The 6,000-nt window shown below is 45.2% G+C and overlaps 1 protein-coding gene across 2 annotated transcripts in view; it reads left to right on the top strand.

The window, feature by feature from the left end:
* Positions 1-1,251: 1,251 nt before the first annotated feature.
* Positions 1,252-6,000, top strand: part of GPR63 (G protein-coupled receptor 63) — a 49,514-nt gene continuing 44,765 nt past the window's right edge. For both annotated transcript variants that reach the window (XM_024552130.4, XM_045188610.3), the window contains exon 1: positions 1,252-1,606. The gene's annotated coding sequence lies outside the window, so the exon portion shown is untranslated. The remainder of the gene's footprint in view (positions 1,607-6,000) is intronic.

Raw genomic sequence — 6,000 nt, 5'->3', positions numbered from 1 at the left:
TTAATGTGTGGTCCAGGCAGGACCACGCCTTGTAGTTTTTTAGAGGCTTATTTCTTCTCCATCTTGTAACAGAAGTTGCTTCACCCTTTTGCATATTGTCTCCTTGCCTTCTTCCTCTACAAGTCCACATGTGCTTATTTCACGGCTGCAAGTGACAGGCGAGAAAGATCCGAGGTCCAGCTGCAGGCTAGGGACGCGCGTCTTTGTGCAAATTAGAAAATAAGCCTTTCTCTGAGCCTCGCCCCCACCTCTTTTGGGGCGGGGCTGGGTCTTCACCTCAACTCCCTACTTATCTCCACCTCCACCTCTGCCAGAGGACACTGTGTAGGGTTCAAATGACACAACACTATGATGAGGCCCTACGGTACTAAGAAGCAAGAGTTGGAGCCAGGAAAACAAGGCCACTGCTGCTCACACCCACTGTTACCGTGGTCTCTGCCTAGGCTGACCATAGCTGCTGATGCTGTGTGTCTTGGGGGCACCCCCACACTGGGCATACCCCACTGTAGTCTCAGCAGTCATCACAAATGGTGGTAGGTGGGAAAAAAGTATAACTTATCACTCGAAAGCAGCACATCCCAGTATCATTTACATCTTAAGGTATGGTTTCTGGAGGACCTTCCCAAGTTCAGTTTGGAGATCTTTCATTCCAGTCTTTGCTGATGGAAGGCAATGGTTCAACAAATCCAGCTGAAGGACACCTGGTAATTGGCCACTGGAAGAGAACAGGGCACAGGGTAAAGCAGGGCATGTGGCAAGGCTCCCATGCCACACACCAGTGACACCTTCAAGGGCCAGTACAGGAGCCCCGGCTGGTCTTTAGTTATTCTGTCTCCTGAACTCTTGGGGGAGATATTCATCACTGTGTTAGAGTTAAAGGAACAATAAGCAGGAAACAAGGAAAGAAACGCAGTTCCACCAGCTTTGGGGGGCGCAGGCCAGGGCAGCGTCGCAGGGCAGAGGGGTGTGTGTGGCTGGGGAGGGTGGGTGGGAGGTAGAAGAAAAGACCCTAATGAGGAGAGGGCGATTAAGAGAAGGGGCGAGGTTTCAAGGACCGTCGTTGGGGGGCGCCAGCCAGGGCGAGGGTGGCCCCGCTTGCCGGCTCCGAGCACTTACACTACCTTTGCCCAGGCTGAGAGGCCACCGAGACCTGGCGGGGAGCTCGGGAAGCAGACAGGAAAGGGCGAGCGCAGCATCCCAGGGGCCCCCCTGACGGCGGCCTCCGGAATCTCTGTCTCTGCTCCCCACACTCTTAACTTGCCTCCCCTGCCCCCTCTCCCACCCCCTCACCTCCCGTGCTAAAACGCGGAGGGCTCCTTTAAGCGGGAGCTTGGTTACCCTGGGGGCGGGAACCCCCAGCAGATCGAGAGGCGGTGGCTCCCAGCCGCGGAGGTCCTCACTTTCCGCTCCAGCTCCCGCCGCCGCCCGGAAAGCCTCTACCTCCTCCTCTTCCTCCTCCTGTTCCTCCTCCTCCTCCTCCCCAGCCTGGAAGCGTTGTTTTCTGCAGCGGGGAGAGAAGTGCTATGTCAGGAAAGTTCCGGGAGGCACTGGATGGGGCCACGCTCCCCGCGCTCTGCGGCCGCCGGCGCGCAGCCCTTTGTACGAGGTGGGACTTGGGGTCCTCGCGCGCCCGGGACGGACAGGTGGCCGCGGGCGGGAGCCCTGGGATCCGCCGCGCTGGGGAGGGGGTGCTTTGGGTGGAGTGTGTGGCTGGGAAGGAGGCTGGTTAGCCCGAAGTTGGGCAGGAGAAGCCCGGGTGTGCGGGGAGGTTTTTGCGGCTGTTCTCGTGTGCCTTCAGCGGCGGGGCCGGCCGGGACTCGGTGTCCCCCGCGCCGCCTGGCCGGGCCTCCCGACCGCGCCGGCCCCCATCCCCGCCCGCCCGGGCAGTTAGGCCTTCTAGGAAAGCGGGAGGCTGCAGGTTGGCTGCCAGTGCCGGAATTCTCACCGCAGGGCTCGCTCCCCGAGACGCTGAGCAGGGAGTGAAGGAGGGGATGGAATCCTCTCGAACTTTTACACTGTGGTCTCATCACTCTTTGGGGGTGAAATTCACCTCGTTTGCCCACCCGGGAGGGCTCCTTGCGAGCTCCGACAGCTCGGGGAGGTTGCCCCTTGCATGTGGGTAAGCTTGCGGCGCTGCGTGGCTTTTCTGCCTGGGTCGGTGTTCGGCGTCGCCCTGATTGCCGTTCTCCCTCCCCCGCCCCTTTTGCTTTTGGGAATTTTTCTTTTTTAAAGAGAAAATAACGCAGAGGCCCAGCGCGCTGAACAAACACACACACCTAACAATATATCTTTCTGAAATTTGCACCCCTTCCCCCATCCCCCAGCAGTGGCCCCAAATTTCAAAGTGATCGTGTAGTCCCTGATTGAATATTTAGACTTGGTCCTCTCCACTTAGGAAGTACAGGGAGCCCTGTAAAAGGTATGCAGGTATTTTCAGTGATTAAGATGAGTTTTTAACCATATCTTTTTAAAATGGAAGTTTCTCTTTATTTGTTGATTTTCATTGTCTTAAAATAATAGGCTCCACCTAATTTTAGGAGTACTTTTCCTAAGAGTCATAAATAAAACCTGATGTTTCTTGCATAATCTGACATTGCTTCTGACAGTTTTACCCTCGGATGAGGTATCTAGTACATGTAATTATTTGGTGAAACCTAATATGTAAGTACATTTATTACCCAAATAGGTAAGTTTTCTTTTTTCATGTGTCCTGTGGGTGACTGAAGCCTATTTCCTCACATTCCAAGGTGTCTACCACACCCGTCTATTCTTGTTTCTGTCTTCTCCACTGATACTGTGTATGTCTGGTGTCAGCTACAAATCGAAGGTGATGATGAAAAGTCCCTATATTTTGTGAAGTGTTGTAATGGCCCAAATTTTAGTGACATAATTGATTACACCATCCAAGTTATTTTGAAAAATAAAAATAGAACGTGGGAGTTTGAAGAAAAGAGTATCATGAAGGAGTTAATCAAGTATATGCTTTACATATACTTTTGTGTGTGAAAGATACACTACAAAACAGGCAGGGACTGTTGTGGCCAACACCTTGCTTGCAGTGGGAGATGGTGAAAGAAAATTACTCCAGAGCAACCATTCCTATTACAGCATTTTATTGGGGATATAGGTTTTCATCTCTGGGCACAGTTTTGTCACTGCTGTTCAGTATACCAGAACTGAAACTTTATGAAAAGAACTCATAATTTCAAGCATTTTCTGAAAATTTGCAGCTAACTGAACATTCTTAGAAAAAAAAATGTGCTTAGAAAAAGTCACATACTTAAAACCCTAACTACAGTTACCATTTTACCTTAACTTTGCTGGGCTCCAGGCAAGTAAGTACTATATTCAATAAGAATTTGGGTTTCTAAGGGAGATGTGACTTAGTTCTTGAATTGCATTGATTAATATGAGTCCCTTGAGATTTTGTATGTGGTTTATTTGATTTGAGATGATTGCTTTGTGAATGATTCTTTTTGAAAGTAAATGTATATGTATCAATATATAAAATCTATATTTGTGTGTATCTAATATATATAACGGGAATTATACATAATATTTATTATATATAACAAATATATATAATAATAATAAATAATATATAGAACAGGGAAAAATTCAGGGATTTGATATACACATGCATTGAGAAGAGCAAATCTAACAGATCAAAAGCTACACATAGTTACTGTTAGAGCTTGTCATCTCTTCAGCATTTTCATGAATATCAGTTAAATTGAAATATACTGTTTCCCAATATTTTCTTATTCTGGCACAGAGCTTGGCCCAGGGAGCCATATGCCGAGGATCCCAATCAAATATTTATCGAAATGGACTGAATTATTCCATCAGTGGATGATTGAATTAGACATTTCTTAACCTTCAGTAGAGGAATCCCTAGGTCGAATTTATCTTGTCAGTGTAGTTTCTTTTAACACTTCAAATGACCTCCAGTGCATTTCCCATTGGTCTGGGCTTAGAGCAAGGGTGTCCAACCCTTGGCCCAGGATGGTTATGAATGCGGCCCAACACAAAATCGTAAATTTACTTAAAATATTACTTAGTTTTATTTCTTAGATATGTACATTTTCTATGTTAGTGATCACAAACTTGGGACCTGCTCAGTGATTCTAAAAGATTATCGAAAAGGCTGCTGCATAATTAGGGTTATTATGTGAAGACTTTTTTGCTTATCTGTGGTGGTGGGTACCATGAAAATTATGCGTGGACCTTTTTTTTTTTGCTCATCAGTTTTTGTTAGTGTTTGTGTATTTAATGTGTGGCCCAAGACAACTCTTCCTCTTCCAGTGTGGTCCAGAGACGCCAAAAGGTTGGACACCCCTGTCTTAGAGAGTAGATTTCAAAGGCATGGGGAGGCAAACTTTGGGAAAGTTTTGGTATTCCAGTTTGAAATGATGTCCTAAGTATTTGATTTGAAAGAGGTACCCATTAATGCTTGGAAAAATAATACCTACATTAAAATTTTAAGAAATTTGGATGAGCATAGAAGGAGAAATTTAATGTTACATGGTAACACAAGGTCAAGAGTGGAGTGTTTGTCTGGAGGGTGTTAGGTACGTAATTTGAAGTTGTGGGAAAATTGAGCGTGATTCTAAGTAATAGAGCAGTGAGAATAGAGATAGAAAGGTTGAAGATAAGGGAGGAATAATAGAATTTTTATCTCAAATATTTATTATGGTAATTTTAAATGTCCACAGTTTCTTTGCTACTGTCCCATCAAGAGGTGGAGACTAATTCTCTTCCTTTTTTCTAGGGGCTGAACTTAGTGATTTACTTCTAAAGAATAGAATGTGGTAGAAGGGATACTATGTGATTTACATGGTAAGTTTAGAAAATAAGAAATAGTTTTTTCCTGGCTCTCTCTTCTGAGACTTAGCTATTGAAACCCAGTTACCATGCTGTGAGGAAGCCCATCACAGATGGAGAGGACACCTGTAGGTATCCCTATTGAGAGCTGCACTAACAACCAGATCACCTGCAAGATATCTGAATGAGGAAGCATGCAAGATGATTTCGCCACCCCTTACTGAGTAAAAACCATCCAGGGAATCTCGTCAACCCTCAGAACTGAGGTGGCAATAAAAACTGTTGCTGCGTTCCACCACTGCAGGAGAGGTTCATTAGGGAGCGGTGGTAGGTAGAGCATTTGTTGAGTACTCACTGTGTACCAGGCACACTGTTCAAGATGGAGCATATAAAGATGTTCAACATCAGATCTGTTCTCTCTGTCCTGAAAGAGGTTTAAATCTAATAAAAATATTAATTGCGTAATCCTATAATAGGTGTACAGTTTCAGTAATAAAGTGCTTAATTGATAAGAAAGGAAATAATACCTATAATAAAGGGCTCCAATCACTCCAAGCGAAGCTTTGAGATATTTCTCACTGCCTTCCACAGCTGAAGCTGCTACATTTCAGCATATGTAATGAAAATTGGAAATGGAAGGACATCATTTTTTAGATTGATTTTTTGCTTTAATTTGGTATTTACCAGAAATGTGTTTATATGTGCTACAAATGCCCTTTACTCATTATATTTAGCAATTTTTTTGAAGCTGTGGCATGTGTGTATTTAGGGTGATTTTTAGTTGTTTACTTGGAGCAGACGGTAATGTGTTTCCCGGAGTTTATGCTGTACGTCTTGGGCCCTGAAATATAACGTTGGATGTGTTTGACTGTGAGCCTGAAATCTCAGACTTTCAGTATTGATGGGATCTTGGTCAGTTACAGTTTCAAGTTTCCTGGGAATTTTCTGTTCAAGGTCAGATGTGGCCCTAATTTCAACTGGATAATCCACATAATAGGTACTTTTGCAGCCACAAAACATGCAGAACATTCCAAATAATTTGCAGTGTGGGCAGCCCAACATGGTTTAGCATTTAGTTGGCTTGAGGCAGTTTGCCATGCTTGTAAAAAATGGTTTCTGAAGCTGACAGACAGCAAGCTGTTTTAGTCTTTGAGTTTGACACATAGGATAAAGTGC

The sequence above is a fragment of the Desmodus rotundus genome, chromosome 11, assembly GCF_022682495.2.
Source record: "Desmodus rotundus isolate HL8 chromosome 11, HLdesRot8A.1, whole genome shotgun sequence".
NCBI lineage: Eukaryota > Metazoa > Chordata > Mammalia > Chiroptera > Phyllostomidae > Desmodus > Desmodus rotundus.
Note: the sequence above shows the minus strand (reverse complement) of the source record. Positions and strands in the feature narration are given on the sequence as shown.